Source organism: Schistocerca cancellata, chromosome 5 (genome assembly GCF_023864275.1).
Source record: "Schistocerca cancellata isolate TAMUIC-IGC-003103 chromosome 5, iqSchCanc2.1, whole genome shotgun sequence".
Lineage (NCBI taxonomy): Eukaryota > Metazoa > Arthropoda > Insecta > Orthoptera > Acrididae > Schistocerca > Schistocerca cancellata.
Genome location: NC_064630.1, coordinates 561,879,003 through 561,906,431, shown reverse-complemented (window position 1 = coordinate 561,906,431; position 27,429 = coordinate 561,879,003). Strand labels below are relative to the sequence as shown.

The window sequence follows — 27,429 nt, the reverse complement described above, 5'->3', positions numbered from 1 at the left end:
CAAGCCACGACAAACCGAGACCCGCCAACGCCGAACGACTCTCCATCACGCAGCAGGCTGGTGTAATCTTCCAGTCTAGGCTGTAGTGCTCTTTACGACGAGACACTGAACCAGAACAACAAACGACCGGTCATGAACACTGGGTTCCTTGCTATAAGCCAAGAAACGAGCAATAAACATGTTGGCAGCAGAGTGACCTTTTCTCAATGCACGCAAATTTTTTCTTATCAGCTTTATTCTCGCCGCGCTTTGTACATTTCTGTTTGGCTGTCCATAGTGCTTTTGTCAGGGCGTAAGGCTGCTTCCAAACCCGTATCGTCAAGTGTGCGTAATTAATTATACACATGAGTTTGAATGAAGGGATCCTAATAAATGTATAACAGAAGGGCGTATGTGACTATAGATTATTTTAAACGATTGTCGTTTTATATAACTAAAAGCCTCCGTTTAACAAAATATCTGCATTTTAATACTGCATCATAAGATCCAATGCCTGCACATTGCGTCAGGGAGGCATTTGGCATATCTGTGCTGCTTCAGAGTTAGGAACCTATCAGTATGGAACTACAGTATCTTGCTCTGTGCCTTTAACAGTTCTAAACACTTTTAAAAGGAGAGCATAACTTTTTCCCTGCACGTTTAGGTAGGCTTATAGCCCGTGTTAAATGTAGACAGATGGAAAGAAGTAATGCAGTATAAAAACAGAATAAAATTTTCATTTTATATTAAATATAGAATTTCTCTTTATACTATACTATGTCTTATCTCATATCACATTCTTAATCTTACAAAATTTTTATTTTAAACACAGTACGTGAAAATTTGTTTTTTGACAAATTTAATTTTGATACCTGAAAAATGCTAAAACCCAAGAATAACACGAACTATAAAATTCATAAATTTCAAAAGTCAACAAAAGTAGAAAAATTATTGGTGGGCACTAACGAGAGAATTAAGTAATCGGCCTGTTCTCAAGCGAGCAACATCTAAATTGCTAACAAAAACACAGGAAACTCGTCAAAGCCACTGCAGTTTCACAATGAAATACCAAACTTTACAGTGAGCTAAAAGTAAGCATTTTGCTGACATCCATATACAACCAAATAAACAAACGGTGTCTTAAGATCTCCCAAGAAGTCTTATGACTTCTGACGTGGCTCGGGGCAGGTCGAGTACAGCAACAGGAAGTGTCACTGTTGACATACCCACAAAGTCTTTTTGCCTCTGTATTTGTCTGAAGTTAGGCCCAATTTTCCGACAGATGACTGAGCATTCTAGTACTGCAGAAGACATGCTGCCTATATATATATATATATATATATAGCTTACTTTTAGTCACGGGCAAGATGCAATAGACTACATTATAGTGCAAACCGCAGAAATCTAGTGTCGACACATTCCAACTACGCAGAATTTTTACCATTAGATTTTTCAGATGAAATAAATGCTCGCTGATGTGTTTATGTGCATGCAAACAACAGTATGAACACATTGAAATGAAAGCAATGGATCGTTGAAGAGGCAGTAACGTCAAATGATTTCAGTGTAAATTGTTTATTTATGCTGAACTTGCATTTAAATGAACCTGTAATGACAGTTTTAATTTTTATCACACCAAGATTCGATCCCGGATCTTGCCATTATGAGAAGCAATAAGCGGGTTTGAACACCAGTTTGGCAAAAATTTTCAACTGTCACTACTCATTGGTGCTAGGCCGACTCTTTTGATCAAACTAGTGGTCCAGCTGCTCATGAAGCAAGATTTTTAATCAGGTAGGTTATATAGAAGGTGATGCATGTTCTATTGTGACGATGACGAAAACATGTGAACTCCCATATAAATTCAAGTGTTCGATGGTATTTTGTGATGTACCAAATTGGAAACACCAAATTAAGCGAAGGAGTCTTTCGTGACAAGGAATCAAAGTGTAAGTTGTCTTTTGGATCACAAGTTCCAATAGAGTGGTAAAGAACTTCGATGAATTTTCGCCTTGTACCTGATGCGTCATATGGCTGGCAGCTGCCGGTTGTAACTATCTCTGCACTAAGGTAGCAGCAGCGTAGAGGTAATCTCAGAACACACCAAACAAGACGATAGATGGTAGCTGCGCAGTTTGAGAGGAAGAGCTCCTTCCTAATAGGCTCTCCCACTGCGCGCAAAAGCGCCTCATCAAGAATCCGCATTCATCAAGTCTCGAGGTCGTGTTTCGTAACGAGGCGCAACCAGTAGAATAAACTGTTTAACATTTGCATCGCGAGCCGTCTCTGCCCCGAACAGATTTTCGTTTGAACGTTCACACAAATAAAAAATGACGCGCCATTATGAGATAATATGCGCTATTACTATTACTGTGTGAAGATACTTCAAGGGTGAGAACAAACGGAACAAATCCATTAATAATAGCTCCTGTTACCTACATAATTGCCATTCATCAATACATCCTTTAGGTAGTCGAGTTGCAAGTCTAAGAACTTTATACGTACTGCCTCTACGAATGCCTTAGAATCATTCAGAAGTGCAGACGAAGAAAAGTTGCAAATCCCTTGGCACACGATATACTAACAAGTTTCAACAGAGCAAAGGGACTGACTCCATCTACTACGGATAATGGAACTTGATGGTATTAGGGGCAACCAACGTGCAGACCACTGGATAAAAATGGCGCCGTAACTACTTCCGACCGACTTACCCAAACTACGCAGTGAGTTTCATAGTACCCTAGCAAACAAAGCAAAAACTGAATGGACAATGTTACTGGACAAGGACTGTAACAAAGGTACGTGGTAATAAGTGATTCAGCAGCAGATTCCGCGTCATCCTTGGGTTGTCAACTCGGCTCTAACGATAATGTTAGAAAATGAAGTAGTCGGCTAGTTAAGAGTGAGAACTATCACGTAATGGATAGTTTTCTTTGCATGTCTACCTTTTACAGACTGTAGCTACTGTAACGGAAGGTACATTTGATGAATGGTGCCAATTCTGGAAAATCTCTTAAGTAATAACACTTTGCAAGAACCGCTTCATTCTTAAAAGAACGTGGTATTCTGAGTTCTAACTTGCGGGAAGACATACAGACACCCCGCACGCCTCCACAGCCTTAACCCCTCCTTGCTGCTGAGACCGTCCTTCAGAACTAGCAGACTTAATTCTGTCTACTGGCTGGCTGTTTCCATTGTGCCACTCATCAGCCAAACTCCATAAAGCAATCGCCACACTTGCAATTCTACTGCCCGGCAGTGTAACCAACCCACGCCTATAGGCTATAGCCAAAAACCTATGCCCAGATCGCAAGATATTTTCAAGAAACGAAAAAGCCCCAGATTTGAAAACACCGCATTACTTCAGCGAATCAACGAATCTTCTGTCAACTGATGGCAGAATGAGATACCATCTGGACCCATTTCCATAACGAGTTACTGCTTCACAACTTTAATCTTTACCCACCAGTTATTTATATGGCCAGTGAAACCCCATGAAACTTCCAATTGAAATGGTGTTAAACGTCCCAATCACAAAACATATCGAGAATGAGATTTTCACTCTGCAGCGGAGTGTGCGCTGATATGAAACTTCCTGGCAGATTAAAACTGTGTGCCCGACCGAGACTCTCCTGATTCGCAGGAGAGCTTCTGTAAAGTTTGGAAGGTAGGAGACGAGGTACTGGCAGAAGTAAAGCTGTGACTACCGGCCGTGAGTCGTGCTTCGGTAGCTCAGTTGGTAGAGCACTTGCCCGCGAAAGGCAAAGGTCCCGAGTTCGAGTCTCGGTCGGGCACACAGTTTTAATCTGCCAGGAAGTTACAAAACATATCACTCGTTCCACAAAAATGGGGTTATATACACTATGTGATCAAAAGTATCCGGACACACCCAAAAGCATACGCTTTTCGTATCAGGTGCATTTTGCTGCCACCTACTGCCAGGTACTCCTTATCAGCGACCTCGTGAGAGCAGAATGGGGCGCCCTGCGGAACTCACGGGCGTCAAACGTTGTCAGGTGTCACTTGTGTCAACGTCTGTACGCAAGATTTCAACATTCCTACACATCCCTAGGTCCACCGTTTTCGATGTGATAGTGAAGTGGAAACGTGAAGGGACACGTACAGCAGAAAACCTACGGGCTGACCGTCTATTGACAGAGACCGCCAACAGTTTAAGAGGGTCGTAATGTGTAATAGGCAGACATCTAGCCAGATCATCACACAGGAATTCCAAACTGCATCAGGATCCACTGCACATACTATGACAGGCGGAAGGCGAGAAAACTGATTTTCTGGTCGTGTGGCTGCTCATAAGGCACACATCACGCCGGTAAATGCCAAACGACGCCTCCCTTGGTGTAAGGAACGTAAACACTGGACGATTGAACAGTGGAAAAACGTTGTGTGGAGTGACGAATCACGGTACACAATTTGGCGATCCGATGACAGGGTGTGCGTATGGCGAATGCTCGATGAACGTCATCTGCCAGCGTGTATAGTACCAACAGTACAATTCGGAGACGGCGGTGTTATGGTGTGGTCGTGTTTTTCATGGAGGGGGAGGCTTGCACCCCTTGTTTTGCGTGGCACTATCACAGCACTGGCCTACATTGTTGTTTTAAGCACCTTCTTGCTTCCCACAGTTGAAGAGCAATTCAGGGATAGCGATTGGATCTCTCAACACGATCGAGCACCTGCTCACAATGCACGACTTTTGGCGGAGTGGTTACACGACAATAACATCCCTGTAATGGGCTGGCCTGCACAGGGTCCTGACCTGAATCCTATGGAACACCTTTGGGATGTTTTGAAACTCCGACTTCGTGCCAGGCCTCACCGACCGACATCGATAGCTCTCATCAGCGTAGCACTCCGTAAAGAATGGAGTGCCATTCCCCAAGAAACCTTCCAGCACCTGACTGAACGTATGCCTGCGCGAGTGGAAGCTGTCATCAAGGCTAAGGGTGGGCCAACACCATATTTAATTCCAGCATTACCTATGGAGGGCGCCACGAACTAAGTTCGTTTCAGCCAGGTGTCCGGATACTTTTTATCACAAAATGTATCTGTAACCCGAGGTAACAATGGTAAATTAGGACGAGACACCCAAGTATCCAAACTTTGCTATACATAATTTGTAACCATATTAAGAACTGTAGTTGGCTAGCTATCCGCTAGCCGTCAAATACAATTCAGAAAGCTACCTCCACCAACTGCTGATATCCAGTGCTACTTAGTATCGTTCCGGGCATCTTGCGAGTAATGTTGGGGCGATGGTAGGCCTATAGATTACTTTCAAAGCGCCCAGACGGATACTGAGTATTTCTGGTTGCCGGCAGCTAATGGAAGCAGCTTTTTTAATTTCGCCATCTACTTTATCAGCTGGCGAACTACACTTTTTACAGTTACTGTATATTGACAGAAGTGAGGGAGGATATATATTCTACAATGGCGAAAAAGCTTAGGCAGTATAACTGTGTGTGTGTGTGTGTGTGTGTGTGTGTGTGTGTGTGTGTGTGTGTGTGTGTGTGTGTGTGTGATCCTTTGAGAAATATTCCACCTGAATGAACATTCACAACGGATGAGCAGAAATTCCCACTGCAACCGTAATCCTTCATGCACATTACTGACATTTCTGGATCACGACTTTTCGCGATATTTATTTCCGCATTGCTCCACGTGTGATGCACATTTTCTGAAGGTGCACGCACCCTGAACCAGCTATAAAATCTCTCTCAGCCCAGTAAATACAGGTCGCGCGAACAAAGAGCACGTTTAAACCGGCTGTTTGACATGGAAATGAGCTGTATTCCCTCTTTACAAGCATCAAAAGGTGTCTGAAAATTTTAAACTCCACCAATGGTAATGAACCCAGAATACGAGCCTTTATTCAGGTGCATACCGTCAGGCGAAGTATTGCCTTCTATTTTTCTTTCGTAGGCTAATTTTACACACACACACACACACACACACACACACACACACACACACACAATAAAGCTGTCAGTTTTTTCGCTGTTTTAGACGATATATTCTCCCTCACCTGTGTCATCTCTCGACCCACAATTATACTGATGGTGCATACAGTCCACAAAATCGTCCTCTGAATATTTGTTGCAAGTATGTGATGTGAGATATCTCATGCAGTTCACGCACCAGAGACTGGATTCTCAACGAAATACTTCGACAGTGATTACGTGAAGTAAACTACTGACTAATTGTATGTGCTAGCTTCCACGTTGCCATAGTCCGATCATGCCATCTGTGGCATAGAGAGATAGATCAACTTACGCGGAAACTCTGCGCAAACGCGGAATAAAATAAGCCCTTGCAGCTTGTATTCTCCTCTCACAAGGGAACCTCCCCATCGCACCCCCCGCAGATTTAGTTATAAGTTAGCACAGTGGATAGGCCTTGAAAAACTGAACACAGATCAATCGAGAGAACAGGAAGAAGTTGTGTGGAAGTATGAAAAAATAAGCAAAATATACAAACTGAATAGTCCATGTGCAAGATGGTCCTGTGGTTAGCGTGAGCACCTGCGGAACGAGAGGTCGTTGGTTCAAGTCTTCCCTCGAGTGAAAAGTTTACTTTCTCTATTTTCGCAAAGTTATGATCTGTCAGTTCGTTCATGGACGTCTCTGTTCACTGTAATAAGTTTAGTGTGTTTTGCGACGTCACCGCAAAACCGTGCGATTAGTAGACGACAGGACGTGCCCCTCCAATGGGAACCGAAAACATTTGATCGCAAGGTCATAGGTCAACCGATTCCTGCACAGGAAAACACGTCTGATATATTCTATACGACACTGGTGACGGCATGTGCGTCATGACAGGAATATGTTGTCGACCCACCCACTTGGCGAATGAGTAAAAAGATTCTTCTACCTTGTCCGATTTAGGTTTTCTTGTGGATGTGATAATCACTCCGAAAAAAGTGATGAAAACATAAGAGTTTGTCACAAACTGCAACAAATGACTGCAACAATTTCACAGTTTAACAGTTTTCCCCGTGCTCTGTCAAAACATATGTTTTTACCTCGCATCGGACGGACGGATAATTGTCTGAAAATAAAGACTTAAATTTCTCACTCGAGGGAAGACTTGAACTAACTACCTCTCGTTCCGCAGGTGCTCACGCTAACCACGGGACCACGGCGCTCCTGAGCTCACATGCTCCTTGATGTTGCCTATCTTGCACATGGACTACTCAGTTTGTATCTTTTGCTTATTTTTTTTCATAGTTCCACACAACTTCTTCCTGTTTTCTCGATTGATCTGTGTTCAGTTTTTCAAGGCCTATCCACTGTGCCAACGCATAACTAAATATGAGGGGTGGTGCGATGGGAAGGTTCCCTTGTCAGAAGAAGCGAGAAAATACTGTACATCAAAGTTGTCCCAGAATGCACCGTTTACCTTCTGTGCCACATGCAAGTTCAACTACGACCTTAATTAGATGTAGCTACGAAGTCTCTTCACATGTTACAAGTCGCAGAACTGTTTTGCTCCATCAAACGATACTTGTCCACATTATACATGACATCACAGTACCTTGTATCCATTGTCCAGTAATGAACAGTCAACGTTAAATTACAACCGATTGTTAGCCTAAAACAGGTCCAGTCATAGCGTAAAACTACTAACAAAAATAGTTATTTTAATGAAGGGGGAAAGCAACATTCAGGATGAATTTTCTTGACAAAGCTTGGGTAAATTCTGTGCACTGCAAGTATATGAAAGAAGGAAGTCGTATGGACATTAAAATACCAAATCCTCGACTTTTTGTTTGAAAATATTTACAAAGTACGAAATATATTTCGCCTCTCAGCCTCTTTTGCTACAAAGAAACCTCCCGCTTCATTGACGGTAATTGTTTCTGCTGTTAAGGCAATATTTATGAAAAAATTCTAGTGGCTTCTTATTTACTCACGACAACATTATAGCAAAATCTGAATAACAAGACTTTCTTGGAAATGTCTGTCTCATATGTTTCGTCGCATTCGTCAAAAACGCTTGTAGGCAAGTTGTTACGCAGCCACAGCAATTTGCAACGAAACAAGTAAACAATGCTTTTAGTCAAAACATATTGTAACCCCATCAGCCACTATGGGAAAAATTATGCAATAATTTTTCACTGAGTGACAGCGGCACATACTTCCTGTTGCATTTTAAGACCAACACGCTGCCTATCTTCGACACTGGCTGAAACGAAATGCACGTTTCCCTCAATCAAGCAGGATTAGGCTGACCAGACATCCCGGTGTCCCGAGATAAATCAGTCGGGACAAAATTGTCCCAGTTTTTAATCTAGAAACAAAATTTCTACAATGTTTTTCATTTAATCAAGTATGTGTGAAAAACATTTACTAGAAGTAGAATGTTATAGAAATATATTTTCGCAATATATACCGCATCTGGTGTAACTCTCCTTATGCCTAAAGAAAGAGTACCAGATATGTTTAACAGAAAATCAAGAACTGCCTACCCCTGCCTCTAACTTGCCGGCCCTCCATTGTGTCCCTCAAGAAAAATAAAACCAGAACCAAAGGAGGTATGAAGAGGATCATCTAAACCATTTCTCCTGACGGGACTGCAGCCACAGGGAAGTTAATTTTGTGAAGAATGTGAGCTATGTGGCGTGTGCTTATTAAATACTGTTTGGCGTGTATGCATGCCTTCCCGAGTAGTCGGTCAAACGAAAGGGCGGCAGATTTCACTCTCAGTGATAAAACTTCAGGTCTACAGCTGACACCAGTTATGACTTAGAAGTGAAACTCGGCGGATGATCCACTATGCGGACAAAGGTACTACCTATTATTGTTTGTCAGTGAATGTGAATTTTAAACTTAGGAAGTGTGGTGTCTTGTGAAAATATCCAAGACGAAGCGTTCACTTAATGAAACAAAGAATGACAGCTATTATTATTGTGAAAACTCATTTCAATTTATCTTCCACAGAATTTTGTGATTATCTTCTTTCTAACAAGGAACTGTTAGAATCTATTCATTCTTATGATAAAAATAACATAGGTAAGTCTTAAGATGAAATGTATAATTTCTGATTATTGATTAGTAATACTGCATAGTTTTTAGGATTAACAAATTATACCTATTTGATACAGTAAGTAACCAAACACCGCAGAAATTATATCCAGGTTGTACTAATAATGTTTTCCAAAGAAAATTATATTTACGTTCACAGAGTACCTACCTTTTCCTTTCCAGTTCACAAAATGAAGAAACATTCTTGCTATAAGGTTTTGCGCTGCTGCTTTGGCATAGGCCTGCTATTGATTTCAACATATTTCCATAGCTGACAAAACAAGAGGAAGTGTAATAAAGTTAAGCAGAAAGTATAAACACAGATGTCCCAGTTTCCTCTTTGAAAACTGGTCAGCCTAAGCAGGACTGATTTAAGAAGTGTGGCGTTGCCGAAGCCATCTCCAGGAGCACCCTTTATCTATTACTGTTTTCTCCGTGTGTGGACGGACGTCCCGTTCAAACACACACCACTAATCGCTCCTAAACAGTGTAAACTGTGTCCGCTCACATCAACTGAAAAAAAAAAAAACGTAAAACTGGAACAATGCAATATTGATAATACTTTGTCAAAGCAAAGATAACCAATAAAACATTTATTTCGCCAAGTACTAAGTCAATACGGTACAGGAGGCTTCAACACCCTGTACCTCTGCATGGATACTGTGAATATCACACTTAAGTGTCTGGCAGAGGGTTCATAGAACGACCTTCACAATAATTCTCTAGCATTTCACTCCCGAAAAGCGCGCGGAGAAAACTAACGTGTTTTTCCTTGCGAGCTCTGATTTTCCTTATTTTGATCATCATCTCTCTCCGTGTAGGTCAGCATCAATACAATATTGTCGCATTCGGAGGAGAAAGTTGATTGAAATTTCCTGAGAAGATCCCGTTGCAACAAGAACCGCCTTTGTTACAATGTCAAGCCCAATCCCTGATTATGTCCGTGACATTCACCCCCCCAATTCTCGACGATAGAAACCGTGCTTCCGTTCTTTGCACTTTCTCGATGTAATCCATTAATCCCACCGGGTAAGGATCTCACACCGAGCAGTACTCCAAAAGAGGACGGACAAGCATAGTGTAGACAGTCTCTAGTAGATATGTTGCATCTTCTAAGAGTTTAGCCAATAAAACTCAGTGTTTGGTTCGCCTTCCCAACATTTTCTGTGTGTTCTTTACAACTTAAGTTGTTCGTAATTGTAATTCGTCGGTTTTTAGTTGAAATTATGGCCTTCAGAGTTGATTGGTTTATCTTTTAACCAAAGTTTCACGGATTCCTTTAAGCACTCAGTCGATGACTTCACACTTTTCATTACTGAGGGTCAATTGCCCATTTGGCTTCATACAGATATCTTTGTGCAATTTGTTTTGACGTTCTGATGACTATCGTCTAGTAAACGACAGTGTCGTCTGCAAAGAATCTAAGATAGGTGCTCAGATTGTCTTCTAAATCGTTTATATAGATAAGGAACAGCAGAGGGGCCGTATCTGTACCTTGGGGAACGGCGGAAATCACTTCCGTTTTACACGGTGACTTTCCGTCAATTACTACGAACAGTGACCTATGACAGGAAATTGCGAATCCAGTGACATAACTGAGACAATACTCCACAAGCACGCAATTTGATTACAAGCCTTTACCTTCCGTGTTGTCTCTGTCAATAGACCGTTCTCTTCGAGGTAACACATCCTGTTCCAAATTCCTGATGCATATCGACATTAATCAAATGGGCCTGTAACTTAGTTGATTAATCCTACTGCCTTTCTTAAATATAAGTGTGACCTAAGCAACTTTCCAGTCAGTGGGTACGTATCTTTCGTCGAGCGAGCGGTTATATAACAGGAGTATGATAGTTAAGTATGGAGCTATTGCATCAGAATTTGGATTCTCCTTGCACAGCAGGTGTTTTCAGTTCATTCGGTGTCCGAGCCGGATGTGCTGATACGACACGCAATCTCATTAAACGAGATCATTGCCCCGTAGGCGGGACCAGAAATAGCAGCGGCGAACCAGCACGACGCCCTCGGGGGCTGGATAAACAGTGAGCAGCGTCCCGTGCAAGGACGTCACAAGCTGCGGACACGCCTACGGTAAACCGATGCTTCTGACGAGGCCAGTACTCTTTAGCCTCTACACTCTACAGCTTACACTCTACAGAAACTAAAGGAGTGCCACGGACGCCAGTCTGCAAGTTTCGGGTGACGCCCTGCCGTACCGCCTTTCGATATCCGATCTGTCGAGCGATATAGTGGGGGGGGGGGGGGGAGGGGGGCGGCGCGGCGAGAGTTCAGTCTCCTGTTACCCGTTTCCCGTGTCCTCCTGAAATAAACTGCGCAGTCCTCGCCACTTGTTGACGTAATCGCTAGTATCGCATTACAATGTACAGTGTTTGTAGTGTCTTGTTTCTTTCTGTCTGGTTTAAAGCCCCGTAATCAGCTTATTTGCGTTGCGTACAGTACCTGCGGGAATATTCGCTCGTAATATGAAGTCGCGATCGGTGTAGTTCCCGATGATTGCTTTTTTTCTTCATGAGTCGTCTGACTTGTTTGCTGCGGTTCGCAAAGACCTCCTCACCTGCAGCAACCCCTTCCTCTCAGAGTAGCACTTTCAAGTAACTTCCTCTATTGTTTTTTGGATGTATACCAGTCTCTCTTCTATAGTTTTTGTCGCTCAGCAGCTCCCTCCAGTAGGGAAACTACTGGATCTATTAAGGCTAATTCATCTTAAACTAAAAGGGCAAATACCGCTGGGGGTTCATTTTATTTAGGCTACGTCTCTAGCGTTATTGATGTTTGAGTTCTTTTAAAGGTTGTTTTGACCTGTATATGTAGTGGTATTTCGGTTGTTCAAGTCTCTTTATCAAGAAGGGAACTCCCATCGGTACCAGTAACAACAGACGTGCGGAAGCGTTAGTTATTTGTAATTCTTGTCAAGTTTTAGTTGACAGTTGCCTGAGTAATCTTTCAGATGTACTGAAATACTTGTTGGCGTGGTTAACTTAAAAGTTCCTTGCCGAGCATTTATTCACAGTTGCACCCTGGAAATGTACTTTGCATTGTTTGGCATGATTTATTATCTTTAATATGACATTTTTTGAGATTAATGTTTGGCTTTTGTAGCAGTTACATTTCTCGTGGCCGCTACTGCTCTTGCCTTGAGTATGAGCTCTTGAGATGGGCCAATGAACTATTTTATCCCTGATTTATTTAAGAGATGTTTTGTGTGTGTTGCAATTGAACCAGTGTTACCTTCACGCCTTCTCTCCCCGCAAATCGGGTGCCCGAGGTCTTTCAGTGTAATTTGGATTCTCAATGTAGAAGTATCTTTCTCTAATGTTGCACTGTTTTAATGGGAAACAAATATAATTCTTGCAGCTAGTAAATGGTTTATTGTCAAAAGAAAGGAACTTATGAATATTTGTAATGTACGGGTGAACTCTATTGTGGTGATAAATTTGTTAAAAGAAACAAACGATGCTCAATTTGTTAGTCATCCTTCCACCAGGACCTGTTGCTTGTTTCCTCACTAACGTCCCTGTTAGGCCGTATCAAAAAGATACTCTCAGATGAGGTTATGACAAAAGTCAACTACTTAGATCTGAAGATTATCCAGAGTGATCGAAATGTCATGTCATTAAAAAGTGCAACAGACTTGAGAAAATATGAGGATTGTTTTAACTTCCCTGATGTCTTAACATATGTCCTAAAATTCTGTCCATTCTTCTCGTCAACCCCTTCAACGAGTTCTTTTCCACGCTGACTGAGCAGAAAATCTTTATTATCTTGTTTACATAATTTTCGACATCCTGTAGCACCACATCTGAAACGCTTCGGTTCTCTTTTCCGGTTTTCCCAGTCACTGACTCACTTCCGTACAATGCTATGCTCCAAACCTACATTCTCAAAAATTTCTTCTCTAAATTAAGGCCAATGTTTGACACTGAAAGCCACAAATTTACCAGGGATGCTGTTTTTACCTGTACTAGTCTGCTTTTTATGTCCTCCTCGCGTCGTACGTCATGAGTTTTCTTTTCCCTCCAAGGTAGGAGAATTACACAATTTCTTCTACTTCGTGATTAGTTCTATTGTGTGTTTTTCGTTTACTCTCATTCCATATCTTGTGCTCATTAGGCTGTTCATCCCATTCTACACATCCTGTAATGCTCTTCCACTTTCACTGATGATAGCAATATCATTAGCGAATGTTATTATCGATATCAGTTCACCGTGAATTTCAAATTCACGCTTTTAATCTCTCTTTTATTTCAGTCATTTCTTCTTGCATGTATAGATTAAACAGTGGGCTAAGGACTGCAGTCCTGCAAATTTTTAGTCCGAGAACGTCGGTCTTTATCTTTCTCTAGTGCCGAGAATACTATCTTCCCGGCTTCCAGCTGCGTCAAGTGGTTTTCCAACGACGATCTTTCGGTCCAGTGCTCTCCGGTCAGTGTCAAGTATCAGATTATAACCACTTTAAGCAGCTGGAAACCCGTGACGGTTTTAGTCATCGACCAGACTTTTAGAGGACTACTACTACTACTACTACTACTACTACTACTACTAAAGACGCCATCTCCTAGTGAAGCTTGGCTATCCAGGCAGCAATCCCTGACCTTGACAGTGAAGCCACGATTTTTTCCATCTTCCAATGGACCTTTCGCTATTATCTTCCCTTCAATAATACAGTAACATAGTATATCGAAGAATTTACATCTACATTTATACTCCGCAAGCCACCCAACGGTGTGTGGCGGAGGGCACTTTACGTGCCACTGTCATTACCTCCCTTTCCTGTTCCAGTCTCGTATGGTTCGCGGTAAGAACGACTGTCTGAAAACCTCCGTGCGCGCTCTAATCCCTCTAATTTTACATTGGTGAAGTAGGGGGAAGCAATATATTCGATACCTGATCCAGAAACGCACCCTCACGAAACCTGGCGAGCAAGCTACACCGCGATGCAGAGCGCCTCTCTTGCAGAGTCTGCCACTTGAGTTTGTTAAACATCTCCGTAACGCTATCACGGTTACCAAATAACCCTGTGACGAAACGCGCCGCTCTTCTTTGGATCTTCTCTATCTCCTCCGTCAACCCGATCTGGTACGGATCCCACACTGATGAGCAATACTCAAGTATAGGTCGAACGAGTGTTTTGTAAGCCACCTCCTTTGTTGGACTACATTGTCTAAGGACTCTCCCAATGAATCTCAACCTGGTACCTGCCTTACCAACAATTAATTGTATATGATCATTCTACTTCAAATCGTTCCGCACGCATACTCCCAGATGTTTTACAGAAGTAATTGCTACCAGTGTTTGTTCCGCTATCATATAATCATACAATAAAGGATCCTTCTTTCTATGTATTCGCAATACATTACATTTGTCTATGTTAAGGGTCAGTTGCCACTCCCTGCACCAAATGCCTATCCGCTGCAGATCTTCCTGCATTTCGCTACAATTTTCTGATGCTGCAACTTCTCTATATACTACAGCATCATCCGCGAAAAGCCGCATGGAAATTCCGACACTATCTACTAGGTCATTTATATATATTGTGAAAAGCAATGGTCCCATAACACTCCCCTATGGCACGCCAGAGGTTACTTTAACGTCTGTACACGTCTCTCCATTGATAACAACATGCTGTGTTCTGTTTGCTAAAAACTCTTCAATCCAGCAACACAGCTGGTCTGATACTCCGTAGGCTCTTACTTTGTTTATCAGGCGACAGTGCGGAACTGTATCGAACGCCTTCCGGAAGTCAAGAAAAATAGCATCTACCTGGGAGCCTGTATCTAATATTTTCTGGGTCTCATGAACAAATAAAGCGAGTTAGGTCTCACAAGATCGCTGTTTCCGGAATCCATGTTGATTCCTACATAGTAGATTCTGGGTTTCCAAAAACGACATGATACTCGAGCAAAAAACATGTTCTAAAATTCTACAACAGATCGACGTCAGAGATATAGGTCTATAGTTTTGCGCATCTGCTCGACGACCCTTCTTGATGACTGGGACTACCTGTGCTCTTTTCCAATTATTTGGAACCTTCCGTTCCTCTAGAGACTTGCGGTACACGGCCTGCCCTAAACATGGATGACAGTACTTAGTATCTAGAATGAAGTTTTCACTTTACAGCAGAGTGTGCGCTTATATGAAACTCTGCTGTAACTAGAATGCTAAGTCAATTAGAGGGCCTCTGTAAGGTACAGGCACCAACTCCAATAGAACCATGTCTAGTATAGCACTGCAAAGTTCAGTCCAACTTTCTAGTTCTTTCCGGGAATCCCAGTTTTTCACGGGGCAGTCACACACGCCAAGCCTCACAGGTTTCATGCGCATATATTTCTTGTTCGGAAGACAGGATTGGAATCCTAGACATCGAGACCAAGTTATTCGCCTGTGAGTCACACTGGTCGTTTAAGGCTTCCTCCAAGTAGGGTTCGTCCTATTCAGCTCAGCAGCTTCCAAAGAAGGCCATCCGCTGACAGGGCCTGCTTCCTCCGTCTTCCAGATCGACGAGGTTTCCAAATAGGTAGCTACTCCACCGAAGTAGTATCGAACATACAACGAAGATCATATATAGGTAATACGTCGCTCCTTAACTTCTTAGACTTTTGCTCGACTTTTTACCAATAAGAAGTGTACGGTTTTTAAGACTGTGACTTGGTAGAAGGAAAGAAAGAAGTTTGGGTTTAACGACCCGTCGACATCAAAGTCATTAGAGGCTCAGCACAAGCACCGATGGGGGCAAGGATGGGGAAGGTAACCGACTGTGCCTTTTCAAAGGAACCATTTGCCTGGAGCTATTTAGGGAAATCATGAATAAACAATCTGAATGGCGGGATGCGAATTTGAACAGTCGTCCTCCCGAATGCGGGTCCAATGTGCTAACTTCTCCGCCACTTCACTCGCTATGAGTCGGCACGAGAGCGTGTGTGTGTGTGTGTGTGTGTGTGTGTGTGTGTGTGTGTGTGTGGGGGGGGGGGGGGGGGGGGAGCACGAGCGCCCGCGCTACTATGAATGCATGTAAGTTACTAAGTTACGGGGAGGCGCATATACAAGAACAAATTGTTTTTTTTCAGTAGCAGATGGACACCAAAATCGTTAAAATAAGTAATGGCATGTACTGACAGGCTAAACGTTTACCTCTGACAAGAGTTGCTCTAAGAACAGGTGCATTTTGATGTTGCGGAAATAGAATAGGTAAAGGACGATATAGGTAAGTGATTTCTGTACGAGGTGGGAAACATGAACGATAAGACAAATGGAAATCTTACAGCCAAAAATGTCATTACCCAGCGAAACAAACAGTTTACTTCACCCCACACACAAATAATAAATGCTTCCAGCATAGTGCAAGGAACGATATGTAACTGCTGCTTTTATAAAGCAGCTCATCCATAGCTATGGACGCAACAATTCCATATGTGAAAACATTGTAACCCGTCAAATACGATATTACTGGAGACTAATGTTCAATTTGAATGTTTGTTTCGCCGGGGAGGGTGTGAGGGGGAGGGAGGTGTTGGCGGAGCCGTCAGTCCTTCAGTTAATAGCCCTCCTGGATTCAGTCACTTCAGCCAGAAATATGACGGAGCTACCGCAGTCATTAGGAATGTTCAAACGAAGGCACTGAAAGCAATGTTGTTGCCAGAGACGAGAAATAATTTAGAGATAAAAGTATATTGGTCTGGCCGATATGCAGGTAAGACAAACAAAGGCTCCCCAGAGCCCTAGTGGAAGAAACCTCACCCACATCTGACTCCCTGCCAACCTGATGAAGGGCTAAGACAGTTATGGAGGAAACGTGGTCTTCTAGCCGGTAGATTCGCGACAGTAAAAGTGAGGCTAAATCGACAATAGTAAAATGAGATATAAATGATCAGTGGCAGGGGGACTATCTCCCGGGGATCGGCATGCAGCGGGGGACATCTCTCCCACTACCGTCCATGCACTCTGCCAGCCACCTTACGGTTTGCAGCGGAGAGTACCTTAGCCGCTACCCTCCGCCCGCCACCTTTCCCTGTTCCCATTATAACGATAATCATTGTGGTACGTTCGTGACGGTATACTGGTGATGTTAGAAGGAATGGCGTCGAAATAGATTTTTATCGATACGTTCCTGCGCGAATCACAGATACAGTTTAAAAGGTATACCCCATGCGACACGATACTTTATAAAGTTTGCTATAGAGACACCATGGTTCAGGATTTCTGCAGGGGACTTCTAACGATTTGTTAAGTCCATAGCACTTCGAGTTGCTGCACTAAGCCAGGCAAAAGGAGGTCCGACGGTATTAGGAGGTATCCAATTACCTGTCACCTCACTGTAAGAGCGAGCTGAAACTGTTCTGGAACTCTCAAAGTCGTCGTCCCGCCCTAAAATAATAATAATAATAATAATAATAATAATAATAATAATAATAATAATAATAATAATAATAACGTATACGGCCAGTTTACCAAGAGTCAAACAGTGAAGCAAATGCCATGCACCAGTCACGTCGGCCGGCCGGAGTGGCCGTGCGGTTCTAAGCGCTACAGTCTGGGACCGCGTGACCGCTACGGTCGCAGGTTCGAATCCTGCCTTGGGCATGGATGTGTGTGATGTCCTTAGGTTAGTTAGGTTTAAGTAGTTCTAAGTTCTAGGGGACTGATGACCAAAGCAGTTAAGTCCCATAGTGCTCAGAGCCATTTTTTGAACCAGTCACGTCACTTTCTTTTCCTCTATATTCATTAAGATTGTTTTATTACGTTCCCCATCCTATCCCTCTTCCATCGCCTCGAGACCTCGTGTTACTTTAAATGTACCTTCCCGTTAATTATTAATGCATTCTAAGGCTCGTGAATGAACAAATTTTTTCTGCGCCATAGTAATTTTAGAGTTGTATATTGTATTAGATTTAACTTAAATGTTTATTGTGCTATACACTGCATCACAAAAGTGAAGCACCCAATAAAGGACAAGGTCGGATGTCAAAGTAACACCGTACGCGTACATCATCGGTGGTTATGTAAATGAGTTGCAATTCCCTGCGTCAGGAAGAACGGTCATCACAGTGCATTACTGTTCCTATTTAGTGTTATTACAGACCTGGTAGGGTGCACAGGGTGAGTCAGGAGGAGTGGTACGTTGTCGCGTATGTGTTGCGAATGAATAGCGCGAAGTATTTTGAGTGTATAGCCGAGGGTATAAGGTTGCACAACGTGTGCAAGTAAAGGAGTAACCTAACGCCAGGGACGCTAAGAAGCAGGAGGAACTGCTGTTTTTGTGGTTAAGGGTAAATGTGGGCTACGTGACCAGCAACACAGAAGCTTGTGGAAGGAGCCGAGGTCAGCGCGTGATCGCGTGGGCGGCGTGTCAAGCGAGCCTATATTAGCCGCGCCGCCGACGCTGCTGGGGATTCCGGTATCAGTCTGCCTCAGACGCTGGACCTGCGTTAGTCTTGCTTCTCGTGGCACTTAGCTGCACAGAGTACATGCGGGATAGCGCAGCATAAATGTGTTCGTGCCTCCTAGCATTCGGTAGTAGTTTCCAATCCTAATTCGGTAAGTCTCAGTCATAGTTCCTCTTCCTTTTTCCCCCACCAAGTTTCCTTATCTGAAAATATTTCAGTTTGTTTTCTCAAACACTTCGTCTACGAGTTGGACGAGCCACTTCACAACTGGAGACAGCGTCAACTCACATCCTGATCCGCTGGCAGGCCACTACAACATGCTTTAAGAGGTGACATTTGTGATTCTGAACAAAAAATCCGATGGACATATGCCCTATTCCGAATGATTTCCGAGATAGAAAATATTTATCATCACTTTCGTAAGGTTGATGACCCCTTTGCATGTTCACATCTGGATGATGGCAGTTTCTCTGAAGCAACCATAAAGTTAGCTCAATAATTACCCAAAGTTTATAGCAAGTCATTAAAATTATAGGTAAACCAATCAAACTTGCTTTTTCTTCCTCAGAACATTGTGAATGTTTTCTCCATATATGAAGTTGCATGTTTGTTGTGCCTCCTCCCGTCTTCAATCTTTTAAGCAAATCTAGGATAGTTCCTCACTGCTGCCATACATCGTAAAATAATTCCCAACAAGGAATGGTATTATTCTGCAATACAACTGATGTCCGAGGACGGCAGCGAGAAACAACCCTACAAAGTCTAGCACACTGCAGGTAAACGTTTACTGTCTAACAGGCCACGCCATATGGCAACAGGTACATTGTTTCTGCAATTCTGTACCGATTCTCATGGCATGTGTTTGTTATTAGATTATAACTGTAGGCGTTGTTAAAACAGTGCAGACAGCTTTTCCCAATTTCCAAAATAATCCAACATTTGAAAGTAATGAAAGTTTTGCGAATGAACATTACCCATTTTTAAAAACTTTTTAAATAAAAACCATAAATCTTAGCGCTCCTGCTATGGCAGGTTAATAAGCCTTTTTTTGACTCTGTGGTCAATAAATGAAAAGTTTGTTATAACCGAGTCCAACAAATACCGATAAATACCGGTTATTCAGAACAAAATACAGGTATCGGTTTTAACGGGTCAGTTGTTTCCTCCCTAACTTCCAGTCTACGGTTTTCGCCGGGTGCGCTTTACGCCACAGCTCGATTGCCGACATTCTCGTATGATGTTCAACAGATCGTAAAACGTTGCTCCTGAATTTCTCGACAAGGCCTGAGAAGCGCTTCGTACTAGAACAGCATTCGTTAATCTAGGTGTACACTAGAATTGTGTGAATCCTGCGATAAATCGGTGGCTCGTTAGGGGTGTGCTTTCCTTGTGAGCTTAGTCGAGCTACGCTAAACAAATGAAACAAGGCGGGCAGCGACCTCTGCAGGCAGAGTGCACGTGAACGCCTGCTGCTGTCGCCACGCGGCTCGCACGTGACCAGCGCGTGCCTCCCACGCCACTACACGCGTCGTTACCTGCTGCTTCCTACTTCACACTCACTTCCCTCCCCCCTCGTCAACAGCTGCCAACCAACTGAAACGGCTGTTCAGATGTTTCCCAAGTCTAGCACACTGCAGGTAAACGTTTACTGTCTAACAGGCCACGCCGTATGGCCTGTTAGACAGCATCCGAAGCACAGTACGACAGAATTGCCGCATTCGACCGCAGAAACCTGAGACTAACGGGGAAGCTACACTATACCACAACATACGATCTAGTCTATGAGGGCACCAACACCCCTCTTATTTTAGACAAGATTGCCCCAGAATACGCTAAATACGGCCGGAACAGAGTAGGTAGAGAAGGAATCATGAAGGACCTAATCTGCATACCTATCTACGGGTTCAAGATCACCCAATTCAGATACCCTTAACCCGCAGACTTCATCGCACATGCAATCCAAAAAACGTTCCCCAACAATAAGGAGCTTGTAGAAAAAAATCAGAAAAAGAAGAATCCAGTGAAGTGTACCACCCAACTTCCCCCTGTCCTCTCCAATCTCACCAGTGAAGTACAACAATCGATCGCGTCTTCCTCTGACATTCCTCCCACACACTAGTCTAGGAGTGGAGTTATCCTAAACAAACCATAAGTTAGAAAAACACACACACACACACACACACACACACACACACACACACACACAATAGCATAGAGTCTAGGGATACAGCTATCCAAAACAAACTAAGTTAGAAGCATTCACAGGCAATATTGCGTAGGCACAATCTTCAATCTAGAACACAAGTCCCCAAACAGAAGATATAGTTCCATATGTCAGTAGATTATCAATTAAACTAGAAACCTAAATAAGAAACTACCAAAGATCAGATCCAGCGTCATTCCATCTGTGGTTTTTGGCGGTTTCCCCCAGTTGTAAGGCGAATACTGGGATGAGGAATTCCACCATACAGATTTAGTAAAATCTGACTATAAAATGGCATGAACCAGTACAACATTAACAACAAAGTAGGCAGGTCTCCCCCATGAAATAAATGGTGCCCCAATAGCATAAATCAACCCCAGGCTGACAAGGAAACCTCCCCATCGCACCCCCCTCAGATTTAGTTATAAGTTGACACAGTGGATAGGCCTCGAAAAACTGAACACAGATCTATCGAGATAACAGGAAGTGAGGTGGAACTATGAAAAAAATAAGCAAAATATACAAACTGAGTAGTCCATGTGCAAGATAGGCCACATCAAGGAAAGTGCGATCTCAGGAACCCCGTGGTCCCGTGGTTAGCGTGAGTAGCTGTGGAGCGAGAGGCCATGGGTTCAAGTCTTCCCTTGAGTGAAGAGTTTAATTTTTTATTTTCAGACAATTATTATCTGTCACCAGTGTCGTATAGAATATCAGACGTGTTTTCCTGTGGAGGAATCGGTTGACCTATGACCTTGCGATCAAATGTTTTCGGTTCCCATTGGAGAGGCACGTCCTTTCGTCTACTAATCGCACGGTTTTGCGGTGCGGTCGCAAAACAGACACTAAACTTATTACAGCGAACAGAGACGTCAATGAACGAATGGACAGATCATAACTTTGCGAAAATAAAGAAAATAAATTTTTCACTCGAGGGAGGATTTGAACCAAGCTGCTTACGCTGACCACAGGTCCACGGGGCTCCTGCGCTCACGTCTTTCCTTGATGTTGCCTATCTTGCGCATGGACTACTCAGTTTGTATATTTTGCTTATTTTTTCATAGTTCCACACAACTTCTTGTTTTCTCGATTCGTCTGTGTTCAGTTTTTCAAGGCCTATCCACTGTGCCAACTTATAACTAAATCTGAGTGGGGTGCGATGGGGAGGTTCCCTTGTGAGAAGGAATTGGGTCCTCAACAGCCGCCACTACCGCGAGGGTATGGCATCCTTTAAAAAATAAAAAACTGGACGTCTACGTAGCGGAAAGGAAGGTGACGCCATCGCTAAACGATGATGTGTTAGTACCGGACGGAACTTCAACGCAGCTTCACTTGGATTTGACCACCATCGAACGGTGAAAGTGAGGTTGTGAGATGACATTCGTGATACAAAAAGTGTGAATATAGTACTGGGTGGCGCACGACTGCTCTCCAATCACGCACACATTGTTGCCCGCCACGAAATAAACATGTAATAATTAGAAAGTAAAGGACATACGCTCAGGTAAAGTCTATATTTACTGAATTAATCTTGTCTTTTACATTCGTGCTCTAATATCTGCTGCCACAGCAGGTGTATGCACAGCGCGGGGCTCTTTTTTTGCGTTTGCAACTGACCCTAAAGTACGCCACTATCCCGAAATTGCTCTTTGGTTGGATGGAAACGCCAAGGAACGTCTTTGCAAAAATGCCCGGCGTTTTCTAAAATGAACGGGTAGACACGTAAACCTCCAATACTGCGATTCTTTCGTGAGGAGGACACATCTCACAGATATTTACTTCACACGTCGCAACCAAATGGCAACGAGTTTCTTACTGAAAATACAAAATTTAGTCGCTACATCTACAAATCATTAAGATTGGCAGGCCAGTACTCGGGGCCGATTTTTTTCTGCGCCACTATGTATTATTGAATGACTCCTATCGGATGTTCTTGAAATAGTTTATACGATAAACTGCTAAGAGTTCAAACAAATAGAAAAGTTTCATTTTGGAAACTTGTACCCTGCAGCTGAGTATGCGCTGATACGAAACTTCCAGATCTTTGCCCTCAAAAGGCAAAAGTCCTGGGGTCTCCAAACATTTATAATCTGCCAAGAAGTTTCATATCAGTGCACACTCCGCTGCAAAGTGAAAATTTCACCCTGGAAACAATCCCCAGTCTGTGGTTAAGCCATATCTCGACAATATCCTTTCTTCCGGGAGTGCTATTTCTTCAAGTATCGCAGGAGAATTGTCGAGATCGGAAGGTAGGAGATGAGGTACTGGCTGAAGTACAGCTGTAAGGGAAGATGGTGTGTCGTGGTTGGGTAGCTCAGTTGGTAGAGCATTTGCCAGCTTAATTCAAAGATCCCGGGTTCGAGTCCCGATCCGGCACACAGTTTTAATCTGCCAAGGAGTTTCAACAGGAAAAATCTTGTCAAAACATTTCAAGATAGCATTTTGATCCTAGAGAAAATATATACATACGAACAATGTTTTGAAGTACCAGCTGCCAAAATCTGTACATACGAACGATGTTTGGAAGTACCACCTGCCAAAATCTGTACATACGAACAATGTTTGGAAGTACCACCCGCCAAAATCTGCACACGTATTCAATCATATCTTCGCAAGGTTTCAAAAAGGCGCAAAGATTGGCAACTTTCTTTACTATTCTTGGAGACGTGGTCGGTATGTGCAACTAAATTAGTTCATGGTTCGCCGTTCGTGTTTCGCTTGTTTTTATTTGCTGAAGCATCTTTAATGGCTTTTATTATATGTCCGTAATACATGTGTTATTATGCAACTATTGTCTAATTACATGTTACTATAGTTATTTTCTTACGTCAGGTAAGAAACAACTGCGTTAGGTTTCTGTGTTCACTGCGTACTTCGCCAACTTTGCGCGCTTTTCGTTTGTCGCGCGCGTGCTTGTGCTTGTTTTGCGGTCTGGCATGGGAAAAGGGGGAAATTTTGAGTACAGGGAATCTAAATTACTGCCTATTTGTCTGCGGTGAGAGATTACGATGTAATTCAGCGTGAATGTTTGACGTCTGTGTATGTTTTAGCAGCTGCCATGATTAAGGAGTTGTTAGTTATCTTTGTCATTTATCACTTGGTTGCTCATTGCAAGGGCTCTTTGTATGTGAAAGAGATAGCACGAGTGACCGCGAAGAGAATAGGTTAACATGCGACGTTACGAGACGTCAACCCCGAACATTAACGTCAAATCTTGCTTCTGGTGAAACATTTATTACGTTGACCTGTGTGAATGTAGTCATCTGAAGAGCACTGTGGAATTATAGTCAATACAATAAATTTTATTACTGGCACGTTGCCATGTAAGCTGTTGACAACTTTATGATTCCTAAATATGATCATAAGATCGCAACCGGTACTAAATATTTATGAGGAGTTCTTGGCGGTTCTGAAATGAGACTTGTCATTTACGCTTGACTTCCGGGTCAACATGGCAAGCTGCTAATGACGTAGGATGGCAGACTATCTTAACGTGGTAAGGTGCGCACGCACCTCCACATGGAACGCGCCAGCACAGATGGGGAACGGGCTTCTGATTGGCCGCTGAAATACTGAATACGGGGGTTACCCGTCAGCTAAGGCGCGAATCAGCGTCCACAACACTTATTAATTTAATAACAAAATTCTTACTGAAGCTACGAACATATGGGGAAGCTCACAGCCACGTAACTTTCGGCATGATATATAATTAGCACTCAGTTCAGTATTTAAAAACTAACAACTGAATTAAGATATGTTGACGATGACGAGCACGAGTCAGTCCTTAAGTGGCCGTGCCCCGCCAAGGTCAGTTCCAACCAGCTTGCAGTAGTGCGTTAGAGGAACACTCGAGTGGCCATTCGCGGGTCTGCGCAAAATGCAGACGTATTCATATTGTATAAAAGTTAAATCTACTGTGAATCAGATATTGTCTTTGCGTGCGGAACATCCATGCTATGTTATTAACCAACTGCTTCAAGGGCTCGTTTTAGATCAGTGCGCAAATGTTACGTAACGTTGGTTTTGTCAGTTCAAAATGTTGCTGCGGACTCTCGACTTTCATTTATTTTCTGCACGACGTGTTTCGGGAAATAGTGCCAATCGTCAAGTTTTCGTGTATTGTAAGTTTTTAGGCTGATGTTTGCGAAATGTGAGATGCTGGATTATTGTGGTGCCTTTAATATTTAACGAAACGTTTTTACATACAGTAACGGCATCACAAAAACTCAGTACGTCACATATCGCAAACATGAAGCCTAATGAAGTCAGAATAAACGAGAAATGTTGGTGAGAATTATTTGCTGAAACGTCGTGGAGAAAAGGAAAATCGCGCTGGCAGCAGCAAATGTTATAAAAATAAAAGTATTCTTTACAGCAGCAGGCTTTCATTAAGGAGTGAAAGACAATGAAGGAAAGCTGCTTTACATATTTTAAAGGAAGTCAGGTTTATTAAAAGTATGTTGGCTAAGGCGCGAATCTTGCCATAACACAGTTATTTTAACAAGGAGATTATCGAAGCCTCGAACATACAACGAAGCTCTCAGCCAAGTAAATTTCAGCGTGATTCATAATTCGCATTAAGTTCATAACGTTCAGTGGAGCACCATCTGGTGCCATCTTGCAGAAAACTGAAGGTGAGTGGAAATAAGAGAACTTTTATAATTTTCTTGTGACTTTTTCGATCTACTGGGTCAACTTGACCTTATCAATGCTAGATGTCCGTTTCGTCCTATAACAATGTGGTATGTGGCGTCATAGATGCCCAAAAACAAACATTTCTTTTGCATCAAATTTTAGTTTTTGGAATGTAGGTTGGAGACCGACTGATTCATAGTGTCGCCCAAGGCCAAAGTTTGACGGTTGGTCATGAAATGGTGAAGCGGGTGTCCAATGATTCAGTTAAGCCCGGCAACCTTTGATGACCCGCGGGCCCGATTGGCCTACAGTAATCCCCGCCGGCAGCTTCGTAACGTGGCGCGACAGCGCTCCTAGAGCATAAGGTTAGAGCAATAGCGTCCGTGAAGTTAATGTTTATGGGCTATCGAACTTTTATGAATGGCACGCCACGCCAGCAAATTATGCCTCAAAAACACATTTTTGTGAGTACATTCATTTTATTTACACTACATCTTCAGAACATTGTGTTTTTGCTAACGGGATCACATAATGCTGCAAAAAGGAAGTTTTTACGGCTGCTATTTTAAAACATCGGTAAGTAGGGATACAATGTTCACTATGCTTCAATAAGTATGAGCCTTATGAAGAGGGCTTAGCAAGCATCTTCAAATATCAAGCAAAAATAAACGCCAATAAAAGCAACTAATTCATTATGAAATATAGGCTTCTGCGTAAACAGTTTCAACTGTTGCAAAGTTCTAATATGCCCAAATCGGATAATGATTATTTAATAGTGTCAATAAGAGAAAAAATAGAAAAAATTAAGGTATGAATAAGAAAATACATAAATACAGCAATGTGATAGCTCAGTCGACAATTATGAGCAACTGCGAATTTTCGCAGGCCGGTCTGGTTCCCCACCGTGAGTTAATCCAACTCTTCAAGTAATTAACCACGCCACCCTGCTTCAGTTGTGGCCAAACAAACAGAGCTTAAGTCAGTCACGGCTTCGACAATGCTACTGGGCAGAGAATAACAGTCGTAACGCGGCTAATAATGTACGATAAATTACTTTTGGGATGATCCTGCTACTTCCGCTATCCCATGGAATCCATTGTTTCCCAATTGACGGAGGAAACGTACGCCGAAGGAGAAGCCCTTGTCCGCTCAAGCGACGTCACCACAGAAGCCCGCTGTAGAACGGCAGCATGAGTCACGACAAACAAAGCCAAAATTAAACTGTCTTCTGTTCCACTTCCTGCCCACGTGCTCACTGCTGCAAGGGATCCGCAGATCTGTCGCTTGCTGCGCAGTTTATGTTTTCGCTGACATTCAGAAAACAGTATGTCTCGAGAGCAAAATTTCGAATTGTATCGTTCAGAACACTGGGACTAACAGTATTTTATCTATGAAATATAGTACAAATTTCAGGAGACATTTCTAGATGCTTTCCCTGAGAGGGTAGGGTCATAACTATTTACCAAAAAGTGCAGCTGGCATTGCAGTCTCATTGTTTTGATGCCTTACGTAACGGTATTTCAGCTTATTCTTTCGTGGGCCCTAGCAAGATGTACAAACCGAGACGGAAAATATAAGTATGTCCACTTTTCAGCATCGCGATATATATGTTCATTACCGTCTTATTAACCCTCGCCGAGATCTTGTCACCAGAAACAAATCCCAAGTTTAATCTCTTCTATACTGATAATTGTTATTTGTTCGCAACACCTGTCTAACAACTAGATGCTACCTGTTTTGCATTGTGAGGGCACAAATTCATGATTCACTGTTCGTAAGATCTTTAGGTCCCAGATTATTTATATATGCTTTAGCAGCTTACAAGCACAAAAAAATGTTAAAACTTTTGTACAAGTTGTTCCATTGATTTTTACCACCCCAAGTAACTTTTTGTCCAGGAGCAAATAGAAAAGTCATCCCGCAAATGTTACTTAGCTATCAGGTAAACATTAACCAGCATGATTGCCTTTCTTTTGTTAGTTACGTTGATATGAACAAGAGTTAAGTTTTTTCGTAGCACCATATTTTTTTATTCGATAATCCACTTCCTCTTTCTAGACCTGTCCGAAAACATAGGAGAGAAAGTAATTTTGCATTACATTTTCAATAACTGTTTACGGGAATGGCAGAGTGTGACAGTTTAACAGGTCTTCAGACGAGGTAGTGGATTACC

At 42.7% G+C, this 27,429-nt stretch overlaps 1 protein-coding gene across 2 annotated transcripts in view; it reads right to left on the bottom strand.

Moving 5' to 3' along the window:
• Positions 1-27,429, bottom strand: part of LOC126188031 (BCL2/adenovirus E1B 19 kDa protein-interacting protein 3) — a 325,431-nt gene that overhangs the window by 273,487 nt on the left and 24,515 nt on the right. The window lies entirely within an intron of this gene.